This window comes from Cibotium barometz, chromosome 14 (genome assembly GCF_041138505.1).
Source record: "Cibotium barometz isolate CiBa-2024 chromosome 14, ASM4113850v1, whole genome shotgun sequence".
In the NCBI taxonomy this organism is placed as follows: domain Eukaryota; kingdom Viridiplantae; phylum Streptophyta; class Polypodiopsida; order Cyatheales; family Cibotiaceae; genus Cibotium; species Cibotium barometz.
The window spans coordinates 27,785,729-27,812,278 of NC_141059.1; positions in this window are offsets into that span (position 1 = coordinate 27,785,729).

Here is a 26,550-nt window from a genome sequence, read left to right on the forward strand (position 1 = left end):
CAAAGTGGGAAGAGGTTCTTGAATGCCATGTGTGTTGGGCTTGGAGGGGGTGTTTGTAGAGGCAATTCCAAAGCAGTGCTAGTTGGTACCTTAGATAAGCTTATTCCCCTTGCCTCTTGTTGCTTCAGCACCTCCTGATAATACGATGCAATGCCGTGTGCTAATTCTGCCTCTAAATGTTGGGATTCCTCAGCAACTGCTGGTATTATCCCCCTCATCTTTTTGTCTTTCTTTTTGCGCTGCCCCTTCTTCATCTCCTGCATGATCTCCTTTGTCTCCTTTAATAATTATTGGCCTTCCTGTAGCTCTTCAGGAGTGAGGCTTTGTGGCTTGAGCGGCACTGCAGCTTGTTGGACTTTTTCTTCCGGCATGTTTTCAGGAATTGAAAGGTCAGCTGCATAACTGAGTACCTTGGTGAGCAAGTAGGGGTTGCACACCTTTGATTGGTGTGAATGTACGTGGAACATAAGATCCCAATTGGGTGGTCTCAGGATAGGTGCACTGGCTAGTGCTTTTTTCAACTTATCATATGCTTCTTGGCATTCCTCAGTCCATTCAAGGACAATGAGCAGTCTATACAATGGTCTGGCGATTTTAGCATAGAATATGATGAAGCGACGATAATACCCAACATGGCCCATAAACCTTTGTACACTTTTATAGTTGGTGGGTGGTGGTAATTCCAAGATCAACTTTACCTTGCTTTCATTTGTGAAAATACCATTTTTAGATACAATATGCCCTAAGATTACACCATGCTTGACCTAGAATTAACATTTCAAAGGGTTTAAGGATATACAATACAATCGACATCGCTCAAACACCTTTCTCAAACAAGCCAAATGTTCAGACCATCGTGAGTGTGCACACAGGTCATCAATGAATACCTCCAACCACTTTTGCAAGTAGTCTTTGAAGGCTGTGCACATCAATTGTTGGAAGGTTGTTGGGGCATTGGTGGGACCAAAAGGCATAACCTTATAAGCATATGTTCCCCACATTGTGTTGAAGGCTGTTTTGTGCTGGTCTTTTGGTGCTAAGGACACTTGATTATAGCTTGAAAATCCATCTAAGAAGCTATAAGCTTCACTAGCTACTCATTCCAATACATGTTCGGTATATGGCAGTGGGGGTAATGGTCCTTTTCCTGGTGGGGCTGAATTTACCTTTTTGAGATCAACGGAAACCCTCAATTTCCCATTCTTTTTTGGCACTATCACGATTGGTGAGAGCCAACCGGTGTGCTTGATTTCGTAGATGAAATCCGCAGCAATGAGTTTGTCAATTTCCTCCTTCGCTGCATATTTTGGATTCATCTGGTAGGCTTCTGCCTAGATGGTCTAGATTCTTCCATGACCGGAATCGTGTGTTATACCACTTCAAGCAGTACACTCTTCATCTCTGTGTATTTCCAGACAAAGCAATCCTTGAATTCCTTGAGGAGAGATATTAGCTCTTCTTTCGTAGATGCAGTTAGAAACATGACTGTAGACGAGCTCAGTAATGCCATACTGGATAAATTAAAAGTCAAGGATGGAACAGAAGCATCAGGGCATGCTCATCTCTACCCCCGAAGGGATCTGGTATGGTGCTCCCTTTGTAGAATGAATCACACCACTACCAAATTCCCTCAATTAAGAGTAAGACAGTTACTTTGTTGTGCTCATTGTGTGAGATTAGGAAACCATGACACTTCAATGTGTAAGTACCCGAAGCTCCAGCCTCTAGCACAACTGCCGACACCCAGAGTGCCACTAGCTTTACCAGCACCACCAGTGCAAACCACTGTGGCTACAGGGCAGCCAAACCCATCCTACTTACCGAGAGGGATGTTCCGGATACAAGATACGCCATCACAGGCTAAAATCAATCAGGTGTTTATTGAGAAAATCAATCAACACGAGGGTGAAGTCATGCATGAGATAGAAATCAATAATGACTACTATAAGGAGGTTGCGGAGATTGCGCCAGAGTTTTACTACGTCTTACAAAATAACATGCAAGTACCAAACCACAGTACAATGGAAAGGTAAAGACATAAACTCAACTATGAGAAGGGGGCCACTACAGTGTTTTAGGTGTGGTGGACCCCATCGAATAGCAGACTGTCCTAACAAGAATGTGGTTCATGCACACCAAGCTCAGCCAATGGTAGCACAGCCTAATGACATGCCAACACTTACTTGTGTTAAGTGTGGGGTTGATTTGATCAACGACTATCCATATCGCACTAGTGGTTATGCTTCCACTTCTAATCATGCCACTATTAGGACCATAAGTGTACAACTTGGGAACATCACGCCATTGAATGTCCTGACACGAGCACAAGCTAAACAAGGGGACAAAGGGAAAAACCCAATAGGTGTTACAACCTCTAAAACTAGGAGAAGGAGAAGAATTAAAAAAGTGGATAAAGGTAACACCATGGTCACAATCTAGGATGGATCCGAAGAAGATACCATTGACACCGGATCCACCCAATCAAAGGAAGAACGACCAAGTGCCAAAATCAGATGAGAATACTCAAGATACACAAAAAGAAAGACCAGCAACCCCTAAGGGGATTGGTGAATATCCAAAAGCTAAAGAAGAGATAAGGAAGCGTGACGAAGCTAAAGCCTTGGTGGAGGAGTGCCAACGCATTCACGAAGCCAAATTAAGGGCTAACAGGGTCAGGGATACAATGTATCCCAGACATGAGCTGATAAAGGAACAGAAATTAGAGTTGCCTACTCCAATTCTAAAAGAGTCTGAGGAAGGGACTCACAGTGACCTCATGGCAAGAATGTTTGAGGAAGCAGAGCAAGGCTTGTCCATTCATTCATTCCCTAAGGGTGAATATGAGACAAACACATGGAAAGATCCCTCATTTGCTAGGGAACCAAGAGACATAGGCAGTCTCGCAGTTGTACTATATCCACCACTGTCCAAATGCCATTAGAACCATTATTATGCAATTCATCGGCATTGTGGGCACACATAAAGGATTGGGTAGAGGGAAGATTAAACCCAATATCCAATGCAAAGGAGACCCAGCCACCTCTAGCAGAGAAAGACCTAAAGTATGCAAAGGTTAGAATCCCCAAATTTGTCAAAATAACGGTTAACCAATTGGGCCGATATTGTGAGAGTGATGACACAAATGCTACAATCCCAATCCATCATACCAAGCATTGGCTATCTTGGATGGAGGAGCGGGGGTACGAAATGATGTTGGGAAAACTGGAGTAAACCAGATTTGGAAAGAGCAGATCTAATTGTCAAAATAGCAGACAACACATCTTCAAGACCTATGGGGCTGTTGAAAAACGTAAGACTTAAGCTCTTTTCGTTTCGCTACCATCATACATTTGTTGTGTGCGCCAACCGGATTCATACGACATCATCTTAGGTAGACCTTTCATGAGGGAATCCAAATTGGTGCATGATGGGACACTAGACCACGTGTATGTATGGAAGGTACATCCAATGGAAGGGCAATCATTTGGCAACGATTCGGTCACCACCACCGAGCGAACTACATCTTTACAAGTATGCCAACCAAGGTTGAGGGCTCAAGAGAAGAGGAAGAGGCGGCAATGTATGCCTTGCTTCCACCTCCAGATTTCACTGAAAACTAAATGCTTGTGCTTGCCACTACAGATGTGTTGCAGCCTAGAGGAACCCAATATGTTGAATTAGGGAATGTTCCTACTACCTCATTATGCGTGTTAAATGTACAACCAAAGGATGAAGCCTCCAACACAGAAGGGATTGGATCACAAGGCCGCATGAGTGCCCAATGCCTCAGAAGATGGCAAAAGCAGAAGAGTTATATCGCATGCTCGATGAAATGCCCTTGTTTTACAAAGTAACAAGGGCATTTCAAGTAAACCCATAGACGCCCAGTGGCTGAGATATCTCAAAGCCACTAAGGTGCATGAAAATTTTTCTACGAATTGGGGTGAAGAGTTGAGTAAGATATCCCCAGAAGGTAAACAAGAGGATAAAATTATACCACAAGAGCCAGAAATGCCTAAACTTACAAAATCAGGGTGATAAAAACGGAACAAGGCTCTAGCTGAGGCCGAGCGTGAGGCTAGAAAAGCAATGGCTCAGACAAAAAAAGAGGATAAAGATAAACCAGACCTACTCTCTATGCCAGAAGATTTCAAAACTTACACTATTGAGAAAAAGGTGGTCCAATTGATGGCTAAAAGAGTAAAGGAAGATGGTCTATCCATGTCGTACGATGTCAGCCAAAGTTAAGGAAATTGATATTGTAGAGCCATGGGAGGAATCAAAACTCTGTCTATATTGCTAAGGACTTAACTGTGTTTGAGGAAGAAGAGCTAATATCTCTCCTCAAGGAATTCAAGGATTGCTTCACCTGGAAATACACAGAGATGAAGGGTGTACTGCCTAAAGTGGTACAACACACGTTTTCAATCATGGAAGGATCCAGACCATCCAGGCAGAAGCCGTACCATTTCAAAACTTACACTATTGAGATGAGAAAAAAGTGGTTCAATTAACGGCTAAAAGAGTAAAGGAAGATGGTCTATCCATGTCGTACGATGGTTCAGCCAAAGTTAAGGAAATCGATATTGCAGAGCCACGGGAGGAACCCAAACCTGTCTATATTGGTTTCTGTCAAACCGAGTTTTTGGGTTGTGAAACTGCAGACTACAGTTCACGTCGTGAAGCAGTAAAAAATGGTTCACGCCATGAAACGTAAATGGTTCACGTCGTGAACTCTTCTTGCACTTTCACGTGTAGACAGTGTTAAATAGACACTTGGAATTTCAAGTCAATGTTGCCTTGATTTGAGCTAGTTAGACTCCAATTACACAATTAAGGTCCTCCCCTAACTTTAGTACAACCCTTAGTTTGTGAACTAGATCCGTTTTTGATAGTTCACGCCATGAAATCGCAGAGGACAGTTCACGTTGTGAAGTAGTAAGCAAGGGTTCATGCCATGAAACAGGAAATGTTTCACGTCGTGAAATGATGAATGGCTCATGTTGTGAAACGTAAAATAGTTCATGCCATGAAGACGTCAATGGTTCACATCGTGAAACATAAATGGTTCATGTCGTGAATTATCTTACTACTAATTCACAGGATAAGATTCCTTTAGATCCGTTGTGTCAGAGGTGTCAGGATAAGGTACCTATTTTTGGCAAGGTAATCCTGAATTTTGTGGTGCTGATTTACGGATGGCAGTTCACGCCATGAAGTAGCAAGAAATGGTTCACGCCATGAATCGTTTTATGCACTTTCACGTGTTTGGCCCCCGCGTTGACAGAATGAATCCTAGAGTGTAATTCACCTATCCAAGTGTTCCAGAACGGTTGTGCTAGGAGTAAGGAATGTAATGCAAGTTATAAGCATAGCCATTGGCTCCTTATTTTTGTGATTTTTTATGAATTTTTTGAAAAAAATAAAAAACAGAGTATCACACCTACTTGTTCACGGTAGCAAGTTTTGTGATACAAACATCAAAATGAAAAGAAAAAAACAGTGCAGCTTGTTGTAAAAATGGGGGAGAGACAAAGATAAAACTAAAACTGAAATGAGAGCAAGACTAGAAAGAAACACAAAGCATAGACATACCTTGAGATGAGTGTAGACAAGACACAAGATTGATGCTTTCATTGATGTGACACCTACAATTTATAGGTGAGAAGTACAAGATTGAGTAGACTCACTTATGGGATAAATGTAGAGGTGCCACATGGCACTAGACTCAAGACACAAAGACTGAACTGAAACTAGACTAGAGAAATAGTACACCTTATTTCCAACACCCTCCTTAAGTGGACACTAGGAGGAAGACAAAAAACAAGACTATGACATGACAAAAGATAAAACCAAGACAGAGAGACTAGACAAGGATTGAGAGACAAGCTAGAAGACAAGATGGACAAGACTAGAAGACAGACATAAAGACTGATAGACTGAGAGACAAGACATGAGAGACAAAAGATCCTGAGACACCCCTCCTCAAGTGATATCCTCATATGGGTCCACAAGGGTAGGGACAAGAGTGGATCATAGACAGACAGAGAGAGACAATCAGCCAGTAGAGTGGTCCCACAGAGAGAGAGACTTTCAGATAGACATGAGAGAGACTGACAAATAGAAGATAAATGGGGACATAGACAAAAAAATGCCAAGAGAATGTGGGTAGCTAATCCACAAAAGAGAGGCATATAGACTAATAGACAGAGTGTCAAAGACATGTGACAGGATAGACACACAGGATAGACACATAGACAGAGAGACTGACTGATTGTAGATAGACAGAGAGATGGACCTTGATAGATAATCCCTCCTCAAGGTCAATCCTCCTGCTAGAGTAGGTAATGCAGGGGTGCCTCTTGGATAGGGACAAAGATAAGTCCATGTAGACAAATAGACAGGATATTACCCCATGATCTACATCATTGGTGATCAATGGTGGTAGATAGCATGAAAACATAGACAATTATGAGAGAGATGGGAAGGTCTTACCAGATTTGGCAGTGTCTAATCCCGTACAAGATAGAGAAGTAAATGAAATTCAGAACTTTCTTTTTTTTTCTCTCTTTTTTTTAAATTTAAAAAAAAAAAAGAAATAGAGAGTAGACTGAAAATAGAACACGACATACACTTGATTTCTGATTTAAATTTGCTGCTGCAGGTCTGGCTGGTCCAATGGACAGCTAACCCACATGTGAAGATGAAGAGGAAATGGGAAATATCAAAGGGGAAAATGCCTTTTGCACAGATGTTGCAAATCAGGTCCAAAATCAGCATTGGAGTTTACCTTCACAAAAGGAGGTGTCAAGCTGATGTCGAGAAGTCCAAAGATCCAAAAATGATGAGTTGTTGCATGAGTTGAATGTCCAGGAGGTCCACGACTTGAGAAGACATGTTGATGAAGAAGAGAGTGCGGGGGTAGCTGCTGCATGTGCAGTACTAGAGGACAGGCCGCGGTAAGCTCAAGTAGAGAGGCAGCAGCACCATGATGAACCCCCGCAGCAGCAAGAAGGAGAAGACGGGCAGTTGTTGGCATGGCGGGCAGAAAAAAACGCAGCTATGGCTACAGCAGCAGACTGTGGATAGGCTGAGGGCAGCGGTGTAGAGAGACGAAGAGGTGCTCTTTAGGGCGCAAATGCATTGTAAGTCGGCGGGCGTGTTGAGTACCGTCTTCAAGGGAGAGCAGCATTTGGTCTTATCGGGGGTGGTATCGGTATCCTGAGAGACTGGTGAGGAGAGAAGACGAGCAATCGGCACTACTGTCTGCAGAGTGAGCAGGTGCAAAGAAGAGGGGGAGCGGGTCATGGCGAAAAATACACAAAGGGCTATCTTGAGACTTCTAGAGCAACGGGTGTAATGAAAACAGCGAGAGCATAGGTAACCACCAGTTAAAGCTCTCAAGTTCTCAACGGGAGGGCTACGCAGAAGGGTTGGCTCTGATACCATGTTGTAAAAATGGGGGAGAGACAAAGATAAAACTGAAACTGAAATGAGAGCAAGACTAGAAAGAAACACAAAGCATAGACATACCTTGAGATGAGTGTAGACAAGACACAAGATTGATGCTTTCATTGATGTGACACCTACAATTTATAGGTGAGAAGTACAAGATTGAGTAGACTCACTTATGGGATAAATGTAGAGGTGCCACATGGCACTAGACTCAAGACACAAAGACTGAACTGAAACTAGACTAGAGAAATAGTACACCTAGCACTTATTTCCAACACAGCTTTCCTCTAAGACCAACCAAGTACCCACCTACACACCCAAACATACGATTTCTCACAACTCTTCTCTACCAATCAAACCTTATCTATACATTCTCTTCACAATGCAATTTCTGAATGCAAAGGTAATCATGAATCTTTCACAGTGGGAGCTGAAGCTCCAAGAGGATGGAAAAAACAATGGTGTTTCCCTGATAGCGGTGCAAAAAATGTTATGGGCTACCGCGTCTCCCAAGAGAGAACTCTAACCATTCACAATTGGAAGAAGCAATAGACAACAACCATCGTTGCAATGCTTCGAGCTCACATCCCTTGAGGTCCCCAAGCTCACTTTCGGAAGCTCTACTCCTCCAATCTCCACCTCCACGTTGTCATCATAGAGTTGCTCAGACCACAACACAAGGCAATCTCTCTCTCACTCTTCCACACATACATGCATAGAAAAGGAACATGTCCTAGAGTACTCTCTCTCTCTCTCTCTCTCTCTCTCTCTCTCTCTCTCTCTCTCTCATAAGACAAGCAAGAGCTCTCACAGCACAAAGGGGGATTGTGTCCTTAAATTATGAGAAAATGCCTTATATACAATTGACCCTTATTCACACTTGGGCACCCAAAACTTACTATCTAAGGCCTTGGGTGGCCAATATCTCATAATGTACAACTCTTATAGTGCCTTTGCATGACACTTATTAATGTCCTCAAATGGAGGAGTATATTTGTTAATCCAAAATGGGATTAACAACACGGAAAGGTAGAGGCATCATCTAGAGACCAAGGTGTAGGATGTTTTGGAAACAAAAACCACGACCAGCAACAATAGCAGTATTAAGGGGCTTATAATCCACACAAACTCTCCACCACTTATTCCCCTTGTTAGGCAATGACCACGGGGGAAACTCATTCTTCTGGTTTCATCAACATGGTATATGAAACCAATCTGTAATAATTTAGTGACTTTTGCCTCTAAGATCTGTTTTTGAATAGTCCCTAATCTTCTAAAACTTTTGGGCTACTAGCTTTGCTCCCTCTTTCAACTTAATCTCATGAACCATACTGGAAGTACCTTTCATTTGACTATAGTCTTTGGCAAAAATTTTGGGTTACTTATCAAGTAACACTCCATACTGCTCTCTTTCCTCTCACTAGTTAGATCACCTAGCACAAGCTTGTCCCATTGTGTGGTTAGCCATTTGCATTCCACATAGGTCTGCTTCAAATTCCAAAAGACTTCAATCCATCTACATCTTCATCAATTTCATCTAAGGATCCCATAGAATAAGCATCATAGCAAAAGAGGTTGAATCAGCTCTCATTTCTGACTTCAACTTTTCTCCAACTTTCAGAATCATATCTTATCCTCTTCTCTTTAGACATGTCAACAAACAAATCAATGCAACCTGTGTACCAATCTTGCCTAGATTTCATAGCAATTAGTCGGGGTCTTCCCAAAATGGATATGATATTATTCCTATACGAATGGTACAACCACGTGCCCTTCTAGATGATTTGTACTATAGGGATACATCCACAACAGCTATGCATGTCGAGGAAGTCTCAGTGGAGGATTTAACACTTGAATCTGCTAATGATGCTGATAAGGAAGATGGATGGGACTCTGATTTTAATAATGATGTGACAATCCCTGAGGATGAGATAGGAAAGGCACGTCTACTCTTGAGAGGAAGGGAGGTTCAAGTAGAGATCCCTCGAAGCCGACCTAAACGTAAATGTTGTAAGAGCCATAAGAGAATCAGTAGACAAGATGAGCAGGAACAACGTGAGAGACTACAAAAAGAAAAGGAGGAGTCTAAGAGTGAAAACTCTCGACCACCACCTCACTTCTCAGGAAAGAACGGATATCTATACTATGTCCAAGCACAAGATAGTATCAAAGACCAAGTAAAACGATCAGATGGATTCCAAGCAAGGGAAAAGCTAACAACTGTTAGCAAAAATCGTAAAAAAACGAAGAAACAAAAACCAAAACTCAAGTCTAAAACCGATTCAAAAGAGAGTGTCGGAAGTGCAAAGACAACGGTTGAACAAAAAAATCCGATGCAAGATGGCAAAGGAGAGCTCAAAACCGCATGGTCTTCAATGAGTGAAGACTCAAGTGGACAAGAACAAGGTCTCAATGTTCCTCCCAATTTCACACAGTACACTCTTCAAGATCGGAAGATTGTTCTGCAACAGTCCATGCGACAAAAACCAAGCATGCCAGGGATTTCATACGATGGTCCAGAAGATGCAAAAAAGATTGATATTGCTAAGCCAGGAGAAGAGCCTCGCTATGTGTGGATTGCCACAGACTTGTTCTTAGATGAGGAGAAGTTATTAATACAAACAATAAAGGAGTATCGCGATGTTTTTGCTTGGAGTTATAAAGACCTCAAAGGAGTTGATCCAAGCATATGTCAGCATACAATTCCATTATGAGAGGATGCAAAACCCTCCAAGCAACGTCCTTATACTTACAATGAAAATTTCACACGGAAGATAAAGGACGAAATAGACAATCTCTTAGAGGCAGAATTTATCTATGAGATTGAACACACTGAATGGGTCTCCCCTATTGTAGTGGTGCCCAAGAAAAATGGAAAACTTCGAGTATGTGTAAACCTCAAGAAGGTAAATGCAGCTACTGTGCGTGATCATTACCCACTTCCAATCACGGATCATGTTCTGGAACGAGTTGCAGGGAAAAAGGCATACAGTTTCTTGGATGGATTCTCCGGTTACAATCAAGTGTCAATTGATCCAAAGGATCAACACAAGACAGCCTTTGCTACTGAAGATGGCATCTTTGCCTATCGTGTTATGCCATTTGGTCTAACAAATGCACCAGCAACCTTTCAGCAGTTAATGAGTCATGTATTCAAGGAGTACCTTAGGCAATTTCTTGAGATCTTCATGGATGATTTATGTGTTCACTCACAAGAGCGTGATGATCATATAGAACACCTCAGGCTTGTGTTTCAAAAGTGTCAACTTTATCGTATATGCTTGAATCCTGACAAGTGCAAATTCATGGTAAGACAAGGGAAAATTTTGGGCCATATTGTTTCTCGCAATGGGATTTCAACAGATATGGATAAAATTGATGTCATTGTCTCATTACCTCGGCCTATCAACCCTAAAGGGGTACAAACATTCATGGGACATTGTGGCTATTACCGTAGATTCATCTACATGTATGCTGTCCTAGCCAGACCATTATATGCTCTTCTTGTAAAGTTTAATTGGACTGATGAGTGTGAGGAATCCTTTGAAAAATTGAAGCAAGCATTAGTGACTGCACCCATCTTACGGGCACCAGATTGGAACCAAATCTTTCATGTCCATATTGATGCTTCCAACTTTGCAATTGGATGTATTTTGGCTCAATCGGGAGAACACAATAAGGATTTCCCAATCTCATATGCTAGTCGACAGTTGAACAATGCTGAGAAGAATTACACCACAACAGAAAGAGAAGGTTTGTCCATGATATATGCAGTGAAAAAGTTTCGCCATTACCTTTTGGCAAACAAATTCATATTTTTTGTGGACCATCAAGCATTGCTATATTTGGTAAATAAGCCTTGTGCAACTGGAAGGATTGTAAGGTGGTTTATCATCCTTCTTGAGTTTGATTTTGAAGTTGCAGTTCGAAAAGGAACAACTCATCTTAGGGCAGATCATTTGTCTCGAATCACCTCTGGCGAAGCTCCTGTGGGTGTGGATGATGATATGTTAGATTCAACACTTTTCCTTGTAGAGACAGCTCCTAAATGGTCTGAATCCATTTTAGAAATTTTGACAAGTGGGCAGATACAACTAGCGGGTCCTAATGTGGACCTATGGCGACCGTTCAAGTTAATCTCAGGAAGATTATATCGTCAGGGTAATGATGGAGTGTTGAGGCTCATACCTAACCCCGACCAGTATGAGGAGATCTTGGAATGGGCACATGCGGGTATCGATGGAATCCATGCATCAGCTACTACTTGTGTGCGACGTATCTCTCAGGATGGGCAATGATGGCCTACCATGCGGATGCTGAAACATTTGTTCGTAACTGTGCTTCATGTCAAATTCAGAAGCCAATTCATAATGTCACATTATTTCAAATTTCAACTACACCAAGTTGGAGTAAGTATATTGTGGACTATCTTCAGCATGGTCATACGAATCAAAAAATTCCTAAACATCGAAAGCATGCTATTAAAATTGAAGCGGCAAACTATATGCTGATAGAGGGCCAACTCTACAAGAGGGGCAAGGATGGCAACTTACGCATGTGTGTATGTGAAGCTGACTATCTGAAAATCTTAACTCATGCACATGCAGGTGTTGGGGGTGGACACTTTTCGGGCAATACCACAGCTAAGTTGATTAGGTGGTCTGGGCTTTGGTGGCCAACCTTACAAATGGATGCCGAAGAATATGTGAAACGTTGTGATGATTGTCAAAGGACCAAACCTCCCATTAAGGACAATATGCCATTGCGGCCTATGTTAAGCACACGTGCTTTTGCAAAATGGGGTATTGATTTTGTCGGTCCCATTAAACCTCCAGCTCGTAACACACATGCTGAATATATTATAGTCACAACTGACTATTTGACCAAATGGGTTGAGGCAAAGGCAACAGTCAAAAATGATGCCAGAACCACAGCCAAGTTCTTGTATGAGTACGTGTTTACACGCTATGGCTTACCTATTGAGATCGTTAGTGATCAAGGTGTACACTTTGTAAATGAAGTCATAGAATTTTTGCTTCAAGAATTTATGGTAATAAGCGTTCTGCACCCTATCATCCCCAGACCAATGGACAAGCTGAGAGTACTAACAAGATTCTCTGCACAGCACTCACAAAGATTGTTGAGGGACATAGGACTGATTGGGAGCAAAAGTTGCACTCAGTTCTTTGGGCATATAGGACAGCCTATAAAACATCTGTGGGCACAACCCCATTTGAACTTGCTTTTGGGCTAGATGCAATTCTTCCCATTGAATTTCTTGTACCTACTCTACGGGTAGCTAAACAATTGGATTGGACTGGTCATGAGCTTTCACAACGTGTTGACGAATTGGAAAAGCTTGATGAGACCCGCTTATTGGCGGTAATGGGGATGTATGCTGAGAAGAGGAGACAAAAGCAATGGTATGATAGAAATGTAACAACTGGCCGATTCAAAAAAGGAGACCTTGTGCTCTTGTACACACTTAAGAAGTATAAGAGAAAGCTCAAGAAACGTGGCCTAGGACCGTTTGTGATTAATGAGCTAACACCAAGTGGTGCAGTGCGTTTAGAGACACTAGAAGGTGAGCAAATGCCTAACTTCATTAATGGAAGTCGTCTCAAGAAATACAATGAATCATTAACTGAAGCCATGCTTCAACAGATGCATGCTGCACAAACATGGAAAGAAGCACTTGCCCTACTTAAACGTCAGGCTCAAGAGGAGGCTAAAACTAGAGTTGCAAAAGCCAAGGAGCGTCGCAAAGCTTCTATGTTGGCCATACAGTTGGCTACTGATGAACCATATGTCGACGATCCATTCAATATTCAAGTGTGCCTCCATCTTCATGAGACTACCTACTTTGTCTCAGCCTTAATTGACTCTGGTGTAGATTATAATGTTCTCTCGTTTGACACATGGATAGCCTTGGGTCAACCAAACCACCACTTGTGCAAATTCCTGTGGACCTACGAAGCTTCTCAGGAGAAGATAACCCTATAGAGGGAAAATGTGTCATTATGATGACCATTCAGGATCACCAGATGTCAGTGCCCTTTTATGTGGCACGTAAGTCCAAGGCAGTAGTAGAGGTTGTTATCGGTAGATCGTGGTTAAGTGCTACCAATTGCTCATTAGATTGGAAGAATAGACAATATAAGTTGCAAATTGATTCTGATTGCATCTTGGGATCTGCTACTCCACGAGCTTTATCGTGTCAAAGGGGTAATGTTTCTACCTTACACAACCCACTCTCAAAATCTGCTCTTGAAGCTCCAAAACAAATGATGTGGATAATTGATGAGTACTCAAGTGAGGGCCATGGCTGGCATGTTCCAACCACTCTAGTTGCTGCTCAAAGAAGGCCAGGCAAGAAGGAATTATCAATGTGGCTACCCAAAGATGCGTACAAACTTGTACCATCTAGTCCAGTTGCCAAGTCTCCTACAAAGCACATCATTTCCAAGCCTAAACCTCGAATTGTTACTCGATGGGTCCCAAAACATGTTCTTAAAGCACAAGGCTATTATGAGGGTGCAACAGCAATTTGGCTTCCAAAATGCCATGCTTTGCTAGGGGTAAAAGAGTGTTTCAAAAAGATTCCAAAAGCCACCCTTGATTTTCCATATCAGTGGGTGCAAAAGAAATCAACACAAACTCTTCAAGAAAGGAAAGGTGGTGGTGATAGCACCTACAAATCTACTTGTGTTGATCTTCCTAAAACATGTATTGAAACACCGGTTGTCCCAATTTCTCCTTGTTACACCATTCCACCATCAACTTGTGTACCTAAGTCAAGTCCAAATGAGTCTCATTTGAGCATAGATTCTAGCATTTCAATGCCTAAATCCTCTTATCTTGCTCAAATTCCAAGACAATTGCTAAAATTCCCACCTCTTAAAAAGGATATACCTAAAACCAAAGATAAGGCATTAACACTACAATTGAAGCTCTTTGGTAAATCAATGTTTGAATAATGTAGTTCCTTATGTCTTTAAAAGATGTGTTCTTTTTGAGAAAATCTTGTTTTTGATTGGAATTGTAATGATGGATATGAGTGTTCTAAATTTCACTGTTCTACTCCTGATGGATATTTGGCGAGATACATGTCCACCATGCATTGACCCTGATAGTACTCGACCTGATCATCGCGGGGGTTATAGTGCTCCTCCGTTTCAAACACATTCTAGGTACTTCTATGCTCCCTTAGGTGAAAATTGCTGTGGGCATCACTTTGTCACGTTATTCTATCAACAGCATCACCCATTTCCACACTGTCAAGAGTGTGCACAGCTCGTATTAGGAGAAGCTTCACATATTTGTTGGATATGCCGCTCTTACTTTAGATGATATGGCACGGGCTTAATGAAGCAAATTGTGGGAATTACACCCCAACGCCATAATCTTCTTAATGTGAGAATACCAGAGAGAGGACCAAATCAACATAGATTACCTGAGGAGGTTCAAGCACAACAATGGAGGGATACAAGCTTAAATGACTTGCAACCACCGATCTTGCAAGCCCTCCTTCCCCAAGCCTCAACATGTCAATATTGGATCAATATGAGTACCTATATTGCGCAGTTCCAAAATCGAAACTGTCTGATTAACCTTCCCATAGAACCAATGCCATATTTTAGTGAGGAAGCGCTCCTTCCTCTACCACCTTCTCCAGAGGCCGGTTTTTGTGAGGGGTTGTCCCTGCATCCTGAGGAAATCGATACCATCTTTCCAGCAGACGAGGACACGGATCCACCACCAGCGCAAGGGTAAGCTCAGTGACTCCATAATAAGATCGACAAGCCAGGGCACTTTTCTCCCATTAGGTTTTTTCCCTCGGCTATATTCATCGGTGATTGGCACCAATGGCAAATTTTTTTCTTTTCTTTTCTTTTCTTGTTTGTTAATAAAAATTTTGCAGAGATCTCCGCTAAAAAAAGAGCATCAAACACGCCCCAATAGTCCACCTACCGTGCACACAAATTAGGAAGGGGGGAGACATGCTACGCCTACAAAGATCAAGGAGGAGCAATCTGCACAAAATCAGCAATGCATCAATGCAAACGAACAACATCAATAGGGCACTACAACAGGTGTATTCAAATCTTAATCTTTATTTCTTTATGTGCTTTTATCTTTCGAATATATGGTTTGCATGTTCACACAATGTTGGCTGGTTTAAGTTTTTGATTAGTTGTTAAAATATGGTGAGTGAATTCTAGACTCTTAGAAGACTTAGTAAAAGATATTTCTATCTAAAGACAGTGTAGGATATATACCAATGGAATATGCCAAGTTCTTATGCTTTCAAGGTATATTAGTTATCCCTAGTGGTAGCTACCTCTTAGATATGAGCTAGGTGCTAGGATTAATAAAAAAATTTATGAAAATATACCATAAAATATATATATATATATATATACAAAGTAAATTGAGACATGATGTGTCTACAGCCATGTGGAATGCTTGGTAGGACCTGGGGTTGTCTTAGCACCTTGGGGCCGATGCCTTGGTTTCCATGGGGTGAACACTGATGTCTAAAAGCTTCAGAAAAAGACCTTTGAGGAATCTATCGCCTTGATAGATGTTGGTAGGACTCTGGGGTACACTATGGGCCCTCGAGACCGATGCCCTCATCTTCATGGGGTACTCCTTAGGTCATAAAAGAAAGAAAAAGGGTCTGTCGCCCTTGAGATACTTAGCGGTCTTTAGATTCTCTTGGCGGAGGTCTCTTGGCCATTGCTTGGGTCTCTTTGGGATGGAACCTTAATCTTTATCACCTTCTACACACACATCAAAAAAAAGAAAAAAAAAAGAGAGTTCCAATCACCTTTGCTTATATTTAGGAGTAGGTTTGCCACTTAGGAATAACTTACATACTTGTAGGACATTGAGAATGCGGTCATAACCGGCGGTGTACAAGCTCACTTGCCTTTGCATAGCACTATCTACTACTTAAGTCTCACTTTGACTAGTCTTTATTCACCTATTTTAGTACTCATTAAAACTTTAATCAGCCCTGCACTTGTATGCTCACGTGTGTAATTATCATTGCTGGTTTTTCTTTTCTTTTCTTTTCTTTTCTTTTTTTCAATAAAAGACTTTACTTGTATCCATTGTTTTTTTGTTGCAGCTCTTGCTACTACCGCGCTCGAGGACGTGCGCAAAATAGGAAGGGGGGAGTGTTGCATGACGAATGAAGATCAATACAAGGATGCAACAAAAAAAGACACTTAGGGCTCTTGAAAAGAGTTCCAAGTTGTAGATGAATGTGGGAGAGGGCTTGACAATAATCCCACATGGGAACTTTTGGGAGTTCTAGAGTTTTTGTATAAAAGGTGGCCCATTTGAGAGCTAGAGAGGACTCTTTGGTCATTTGGTTGAGAGGCTCATAGAGAGAGCTTGCTCCATCGCTTCTTCTCATGTGCTCTCCCAAGGCTCTCCATCTCCATTCATGCTTCAACCTTGTACTCTCTATTCTCTACATTTTCAATGATATGAGGTTATGGTCTACACACTTGCTAATCTAGATTTCTTAATGATGTTTTGATGCTAAAATCTGATTTGTAGAGTGCATGTGATGAAGCTTGTGCATGAAATGATGTGTAGTTGAGGCCTGTGTGATAGCTCTTTGCATGTTAGATTCTTTGCATAAGTTGCATTTTTATGCTTAAGTGTAGCCTAATCTTGATGCTTTGATTATGTAAGATTGATTGCTTGAGTGATGAAGAAGGATTGAGTAGGACTAGAAGTCATTAGTGTGTGGTTAACTAATCTTCTCCCATTCGGGATAGCCTCTATGCGCTAACCGGGTTGCATTCACGGATTGACAAAGTGTGTGGGTTGGAGTGTAGCCTCCGCTATGCTATGATGTCCCAAACAAGCCCGCTTTAAAAACAACTCGTTATTTGAATGGGGTGTCTTCACCTCAGATAATGTATGACAAATGTTAGAGAAAATGAGTCTCTCAACTGTTTTTGACGTGTGCTGCAACACTAAGAACGTTGGATGACGGAGGAGCTGTTGTAAAATCTTTGTTTGAAGGCCCTCGGAAAGCCCGTTTGTTTGTTTGCGCCAGCACTGAGAAACTGCTCTGCAGATTTTCTTTGCCTCTCGCTCATCAATGTCACCATCCTCGCGCGTATGTGCCATCCTCTTCTCAATGCTTCTTTGTTCCCTCTTCTTTGCAACCCAGTAATTTTCGAAGACCTGGCAGAAGTTCTCTCGGGATGTGTTGTGTGATAGACAATGGGGGAAGATATACAGAGCCTGTATTGCCATTCTGTACACTATGAGACTCCGTGTGGAGCCAGTTATGAGGAAGCTAGGAGGCTGAGGTTATTGCAAAGAAGACCATTAAAGCAGTTATGAGGGAGCTAGGAGGCTGAGGTTATTGCAAAGAAGACCATTAAAGCACAACTGTAGTCTTCATGGAGAGAGAGAGAGAGGGAGAGAGGGAGATAGTACAGTTGAATACAGCTTGCGCTCAGGCGGGAAGAGAGGCCCTTTTGTGTAGGCGGGAAGCAGAGGCTATGCTATGGCAGAGAGAGAGAGAGAGACGGAGAGTGAGAGAGAGTGAGAGAGAGTGAGAGAGATTGCAGGACGACGAGTGCAGACTGAGTGAGAGAGATTGCAGGACGAGTGCAGACTGAGTGGAGAGGAGAGAATATTTAGAAGCGTTTAATGGGCACGCCATTCCCTTAATGAATGCTCAGTTGCATTTTCAAGCCCGCCTCTATTTCAAATTTAAGCCTCTTTCTCCTCCCAAAAGGGTGGCTAAAAGGAGTGTCCAATACACTCCTTTTTGGTACCACCTATACATGCTTTCACCCGCATCCTATCATTCAAAGGCCAGAAGGTAATAGACATGTTGGTAATAGAGATATATGTAATGGAAACCATATACCAATGCAAGGACAAGCACAACCTCAAGGTCCTTTGGGTAATGTGCATGTACTTGAATAATGTTGCAAGGACATGACTCCATTTTAATGGATCAATTAAATGCTCAGGGAAGGGTTGTGGAATGTATGCCTCGTCTGATACACTTCGATTACCCTTAAGTCTCTCAGTGTTGAAATCCCTACATGAGGCTCCACACATCCACAGATCTTCTCGCCCGTCTGACAATGTAACTCTTGAGCCCTCAGATGAAGCAGAATCAAACTCATCTATTGGAGACCTTGTTACATCACGATATGAGTGATTCCTTAGGTTGACCCTTGTGATGACAGAATCATGTCGGAGGTACAAATAATTGTATCCCCAATCTTGAATCATTTGAAATTGTCGCATGAATGGTCTACCCAATATCACTTCATAGTTTGGATGTTTTCCAAAATCCACTACTGCAAAGGTGTGCTCATATTCAATCCCACATGTGGTGACCAATATGTTCTCAAGTAGCCCAAGGGGATGTTCTAAGCTTCCATCTGCTAGCTGCAAGCACATCCTGGTACTCTTAATAGCTGGTTTGCCCCACTTTTTCCAAATGGACCTTGTCACAATGCCCACTCCTGCACCACTATCAAGTATTGCAGTTGAAGCTACTTTTTGCACTTCTAATGGGAGGGTAGCATTTCCCTGATCGTCCTCACAAAATTTTCCTACTTTGTTGATAGGAACTGGCATAACATGCTTTGTCTCAGGGTGTATAGTACACTCATGGTGACCCTTTTGTAGCAATACCTGCTCTGACAAACATGTGGCAATATCATTCCACAACTCAGGTCGAATTTTTATCAAATCAAGCAATGGTAAGGTACAAGCCACTGGTGCTGACAAAATAGCTTGCACCATACTCATATCCTTCTCCTTTGTCAACCTTTTATGCATGGAGGGTATCCTCAAGGTTTGAGAACAGCTCTCATATTCTCCCAGATATGACGGTAAGGTTTTCATTGTATGCTTACTTCTAGGAGAAACAATTGTTTGAACTTCCTCCTGGATGCTTGGACGTCCAAAGTTGTTTTCCGTGCCCCTGGCAAAATCCACCTCAGAGAATGGAGGCGAACTAATAGAAGACATGTTCTCATTAACTTTCTCATGAACTGCGGCCCACATCTCATTTGCCATGTCCTCATTAGCATCAATAACTTCATCATTGCATGGGAAGACAAGGCTAGGTGGTGGCAGATTACCTCCTTTCAATTGGGTGTCAATTGGTGCAGACCTTTCGCTATGAGCTTGTGAAATGAGCTCACTTTTCATTTCCCGACTAGATGACACTTTTGGTATGGTTTCTAATGTCGGCTTAAGAGAGGTCGGGCCCCGAGGAATAGGTGGTGGTGGTCCCTCAAGTATTGACTGAGCTTCCCTAATGAGTTGCTGATGTACAGCTAGATTGATCTTCTCCTCACGAGGGTTTGGGTATTCTTGAAGCTTCTTGGGTAGCTCAAATAAAGCTGCAATGCGACTTCTATGAGCATCAATGATGGCCTCTAGAGTCTCATTCACTTTATCCAAAAAAACAGAACCCCCAGAACTATCCTCAGTCGTACTAGCCTCATTTTGTTTAGTACTAGGCCCAGGTTGAGGTTGATGCTCCTCATGCACTTCTTGGGATGTAAAAGTTTTATCCCTCATGTTTTGTTTAGAGGCTTCTTGAGAACTAGTGGATGCACTTTTAGTTTGCTTGTTTCGGTTCTTCTTCCTCCGAGTGGTTTTTTTTCTATTGGACTGTAGGGTCTTGTCCACTAGATTTGTCTTTGCATCCCTAGTTCGAGGTGTCTCATCAGTTTGTATTTCGGCATTTCGTGTCTGTGATCTAGTCATGACTCTAAGTGGCACGACATCCTCATTCTCAGATGAAGGTGGTGATGGAACTGCCCCTACAAGGTTGAGTGAGACCTTTGGTTGAGAGGTGCCTTCCTCATGTGGTTTCAGCAGACAATCTTTTGGGAAGTGTTCTACACAACACCCTAGACAATATCTTTCAATTGGTGGAAACTGTTGTACTGTTGTATTGGATCGAGATGCTTGCCTTGAGCGATGTGGACAATCACGAGCCCAATGGGGTTCTCCGCACTCATAACAGGGGCCCATTGGTTTGGCCTCTACTTTCCTTGGCTGCCATTGACCTGAGGGGCCTGGAGTCCTAGGTTGGTAGCCGCCTAGCAACATCAAAGAGTTTTGTTCCCCTGGTTGAGTGTCCAGTGCTGGGCTTGGGTATGCGGGACTTTCAAAGAGATTTTGTTTGGATGAATATGATGCGTATTCCTCTTCCACATAGCCTGGGTTTACCAAGTCTCTACACATATTTGAATTGTCGTAGTCAACAACCCTCACAGGAGCAGTCCCTGGAGCAGGAGGTTGAGCACCAAGAACAGGTCGTGCTTGCTCTTGTGCCATCGGTGGCTTACGTTCAAAATTAGTATACTGTTGATACATTTGTGGAGCCACTCCACCCCTTGGCTGCTCACGTTCCTGTCTCATTCTCGCAATGCGAGTACATTCCTGTGTGGTGTGGGTAAAGTTCCAAGCACAGGCTTGGCACCACTTTTTTGTGGGTTGGTTTGTGACTAGAGGAGAAAAGGTATTACATTCCTCTGTTTTATGGTTACCGCCACATGCTCCACAAAGATGAGGACCTGTAGGAAGTACACTCCTCATTCTCTGCTGCTATTATTGTGGCTGCATGGGTGGACGATAGGTCTGTCCCAATCTCCTTAGTACTAGGTTAGCTATCTGGTCTGGATTTACTAGCGCGCTAGACCCTGAACTTTGGTCATCACCCCACTGATCTCTAGGTTTCATCTCTGGGCCAGAACCATCTTGGAATTTGAAGTTATCGGTGAAATCCATAGCATCATGGCAACACTCATTGAAATTTGTATGCTTCTTCGCATAGAGATGTGTATGCAGTGTTGAATTTTTGAGTCCTTTTAAGAAGAGAGAAATTAATCGACTTTGGGCGGGCTTCTCATCTTCTGGGCAACGATTAATGTACTGCTTCATTCTATTTACACAGTCTCTAACACTCTCATTCTCGCCTTGCTTGAAAGAGTAGATGTGTGCTACCGTGTCATGTTGAATTCCCATCAAGGAAAAAGCAGCAATGAATCTCTCTTCCAAAACTCGTAAAGAAGATTTGTCTGAAGCCTCTAGTGCCTGAAACCAAGCCAGGGCTTTTCCCTCAAGAGTGAGTCCAAATCCTTCAATTTGAGTATGCTTGTCAGCCACTTGCTCAGCTCGAACTGCTTGCCTAAATGCTGCTACATGGTCGTATGGATCTCCCGACCCTTCATACTTCTTTACCAGTTTCTGAAGAGTTGATGGGGCCTTACTTGTCTTGAATACTCATCATAGGGCCTACGGCCTCTCACTCTCAGTGGGAATTGTTCCTCTCTTTGGTGGAAAGATGGTCCACATGCATTAAAAATTGGTGTGGATACCCTATTACCAGCCTCACCAAACCCCTCCAAAGATCTTGTCACCCGCATTTCAGGAGGTGCATTTATGGGAGGCCGAGTTGGCTCCCCTCTCCTCCGATTGTCATAGTGAGAAAAATGTTGGTGTGGTGTGACCTGTGGTCGCACAGTTGGTGTAGGACGATATCTTGGTGCTAGAGTTGGGCTACTAGCAGTGGTCCACTTGGATGTTGAAGGTCCCTCTCTCTAGTGAACTCTCGTAGGGGAGGAGCAACAGTTTCTCCAAGAAAGGCTGTCTCTCCTGGTTTGGCTGTATTTGATGAGAACCCTTCCATGAATAATGGTTGTCCTTTCCATGTGAGTTCCCAAATCTCTTTCCAATCTAAGGTTCGGTATTCATTGGCCCATTTATCAATTATTCGGTTTATGTGTCCTGCAAGCTTCTCAACTACCACCACCAGTGCTAGAGGAAGATCTAGCTCCGGCAATTTAGTTGTGGCATAATATCCCTCTAACGAGTCCTTATAGACCTCTTGAAGTGGGTCATCCTGTAAGACCTTTGTCACTGGAATTTGTCGTACAAACTCCCATTGGTTCTCAGCCCCCTGATCCATTTTACACTTGCCTTTCCTATCCCTTTCCAAATTTAGATCTACAAGAAGTAAATCATCTATGGATGGCTTTGAGGACTGGGCATTGGAGGGTCCAGGCATGTCCGGCTCAATGAGCCAGTCATCTCTAGACTCCCTTGCTCTGGAAAGTTTTGATAAGTCTAAGAACTCGGTTTTAGAGAGCTCCCCTAATTTGTCTACATTTTCTGGATGGTAGGTGACTTCGTAGCGAACACCATCTCCACCCATGTACATGTTACCCTGGTCATTGACTAGAGGTGCTCTATCAAGTTCTGAGAAAATGTCTGCGATCTTAACAAGATACCGTTGTTGTGGATCCCTAAAGATCTCAGCTCCTTGAGCATTTGTGTAGACATATTGGAGTCTCACATTGAGTGTTAACCCCATGGTGTCGACTTCAAATGGATTAAAGGATCTTGTGGGTGTCCAATTTGGGGCTACGGACTGACTATTTGTCGGCCCTAGATTGTCCATGGACAATGAACTAGTTGTTCTGGAGGAAAGGGTATCGGATTGGGATTCGGAAAGGGTTTCAGCAATATCTGCCAAATTTTCTACCGATTGGGTCCCACTTTCCTGCGTAGGTACTCTAGAAGGTGCCCTAGGCCCTATGGTGGCAGAATCTATAAGACGTCCCGACCGCAAGTGCATAAGGTCAAATTTTTTTTGGTTTTTTATGTGTTTTTGTTTTGTTTTGTTTTGTTTTGTTTTTGTTTTTTTTAATATAAATATAAATATATATATATATATATGTATATATATATATATATATATATATATATATATATATATATATATATATATTAACCTACCTATCACTAAATGCAACTAAAATGAGTATGTGTGGTGTAACTATCTATCCTATTTTTTTTATTATTTTTTTTGAAATGATTTTTTTAATGATTTTATGTTTTTACTTTTTTTTAAAATAAGAAAAATTATGGATCACGCTAAAAAAATACTAATTATGCACAAAGTTACAAAAATTAAAAAAAATGCAAGTTACACTAATTATGCAAAAAATTTTTAAAAAAATGAAGAATTACAAAATATGCAAAAAAGTAGACTCCTAAAAAACACTTAATTTATAGAATTTTATTTATTTATTTTATTTATTTTTTAATTTCTATTTCTTTTCTTTTATTTTCTTTTGTTTTCTTCTCCTTTTGATGTTGTTTTTTTTTTGGTTTGTTTGTTTGTTTGTTTTTTTTTTAAAAAAACCAATAAATTTCGTACCAATTACAAAAAATATGAATCTACTAATTATGCACGCAATTACAAAAATTCTAAAAAAAATAAAAAATAAAAAATGCAAGCTACTTTAATTATGCAAAATTTTACAGAAATTTAAAAAATGAAAATGGACTCAAAATATGAAAATAAAAATTGTTTCTTTTTTTTCTTCTTTTTTTAAAAAAAATAAATTTATTATTTTATGGTTTTTTTTCTTTTTTTTCTTTCTTTTCTTTCTATCTCTTTTTCTCTTTTTTTTTAAAAAATTATATATATATATATATATATTTATTTTTTTGTTGTTTTTATTTATTTATTATTATTTTTTTGTTTAAAAAAATACAAAAACATGAATAATAACTAAAATAAAATAAAAAATAAGAAATTCACAAACCCTATCCTCCACCGCTCGCCGCCTCCCGGATTTTTCGCTGGCGCGCACGTGGTTGCACCTTCTTCTCCACTGCTGCCGCCTCCTTTTGGCCGCCTAGCCAACCTTAACTACAGGCCTTTCAGCTCTGCAGCCAACCTTTGCCTTCGCCTCCACACCGACGCCTTCAACTGCGCTTTCTGCCGCTGCTCTTACACTCCGCTTTCTGCCGCGTCAGTTGTTGCAGACGATGCCCCACAGCACTCGATGCAGACAACGCCTTCACTCCTTGCTGCTTCTATAGGCTGCTGCCACGTTAGACGACGCCTTCCTCTCCGTCGCCTTCTGCCTGCTGCCCACAGCTTCACTTTCACAACGCCGCCCACAGCTTCGCTCGGCCACCTACACTCAGCTTCGCTCGGCCACCTACACTCAGCTTCCGACGCCGACGCCTTCCACAGCTCTTCTTCCTTCGCGAGCGGCAGCCTACTTCGCTGCCAGCCGCCTTGCTCAACTTCCACTGGCACGTCCCTCCAATGTATAGCTGCCCGTCGCCGTCTGCTGCTGCAGTCTGCGCCCACTGCAGCTCCACACCGACCAACGCTGCCCGCCGTCGTCTTCTGCCGTCTGCGCCCACTCCAGACACCCCCCTCCTCCTGCCACGTCAACGAACAAAATTATATATATATATATAAACCGCGCTCGATGCAGACGACCAGCTGCCACGTCAAACGTATAATATATATATATATATATTTAAAGCTGCCTTCGCTCTCCTTTCAGCCGGCGTTCCAACTGTCCTTCCACTCCCTTCAGCTGCCGACGCCCCAACAGTCCTTCGCCTGTCTACAATAGCCAACGAATAAATATATAAAAGAAATATATATATATATATATATATATATATATATATATATATATATATATATATATATATATCTCTTTTTTTTTGTACTGCGCCCGATGAAGACGCCTCCCCACACAACTTCACTGCAGCCTCTTTCTATGTATATGTTTTAAAAAAAAAAACCGCCTCCAACACCTCCTACCAACCTCTCGCCAACCCCATCAAAAATACAAAAACAGAAAGTACATAAATCTGATTAATGGCGGGATTTCTCTACCGCAATGGGGTTTTATTTATTTTTTGCTTCTAATCAAAAAACCGAAAACACACAAGGCGCTCTTGAGATCACACACTCAATGCCCTTGCAAACTCTACTCTAATCTACCCTAATCCACGATTTTGCAATCAATGGAGCACTTAGTAAGAAGTAATGGCTTCACTAACTTAGGTGTGCGTTCCCCGGCAGCGGCGCCATTGTTTGGGACATCATAGCATAGCGGAGGCTACACTCCAACCCACACACTTTGTCAATCCGTGAATGCAACCCGGTTAGCGCATAGAGGCTATCCCGAATGGGAGAAGATTAGTTAACCACACACTAATGACTTCTAGTCCTACTCAATCCTTCTTCATCACTCAAGCAATCAATCTTACATAATCAAAGCATCAAGATTAGGCTACACTTAAGCATAAAAATGCAACTTATGCAAAGAATCTAACATGCAAAGAGCTATCACATAGGCCTCAACTACACATCATTTCATGCACAAGCTTCATCACATGCACTCTACAAATCAGATTTTAGCATCAAAACATCATTAAGAAATCTAGATTAGCAAGTGTGTAGACCATAACCTCATATCATTGAAAATGTAGAGAATAGAGAGTACAAGGTTGAAGCATAAATGGAGATGGAGAGCCTTGGGAGAGCACATGAGAAGAAGCTATGGAGCAAGCTCTCTCTATGAGCCTCTCAACCAAATGACCAAAGAGTCCTCTCTAGCTCTCAAATGGGCCACCTTTTATACAAAAACTCTAGAACTCCCAAAAGTTCCCATGTGGGATTATTGTCAAGCCCTCTCCCACATTCATCTACAACTTGGAACTCTTTTCAAGAGCCCTAAGTGTCTTTTTTGTTGCATCCTTGTATTGATCATGCAACAGGGCTACTATCGTGGCATGCCTCAATGGCGCATCTGGTGTTGACAATCAAATGAGTGGTAGAGAAGTTGCCAAGGCTTTAGGAGTTCATCGAAGGAATGTCATTGTGGCCAATTTTCGGCTGCAACATGAAGCGGAGGAAGGGTTACTTTCCTTGGATTCTTGTCACCGTCAATTGCATAGGGCAAGCACCATCACCAGTGAAATCAGGGAAATCGTGTTTCAGTTTTGGTGGGTGGAAACTCGCATCTCCCCAAACAAGAAAGATGTTGTTCGAAAGAGGATAGGCAAGAGTGCGCATGTACTGCATCCAATGCATCTACTCGATTTGCCTCAGGTATATCACTTGTTGAGAGTGTGTTGTAAGAGCTACACAGTTGCTCGCATATGATTGATAGTGTATCCGGATATGCTCTTCTATACGATATTGATTTCTAAATGTCAGTGGTTTAGAGTGCTGACAGCACTAAAATTTTGTATGAT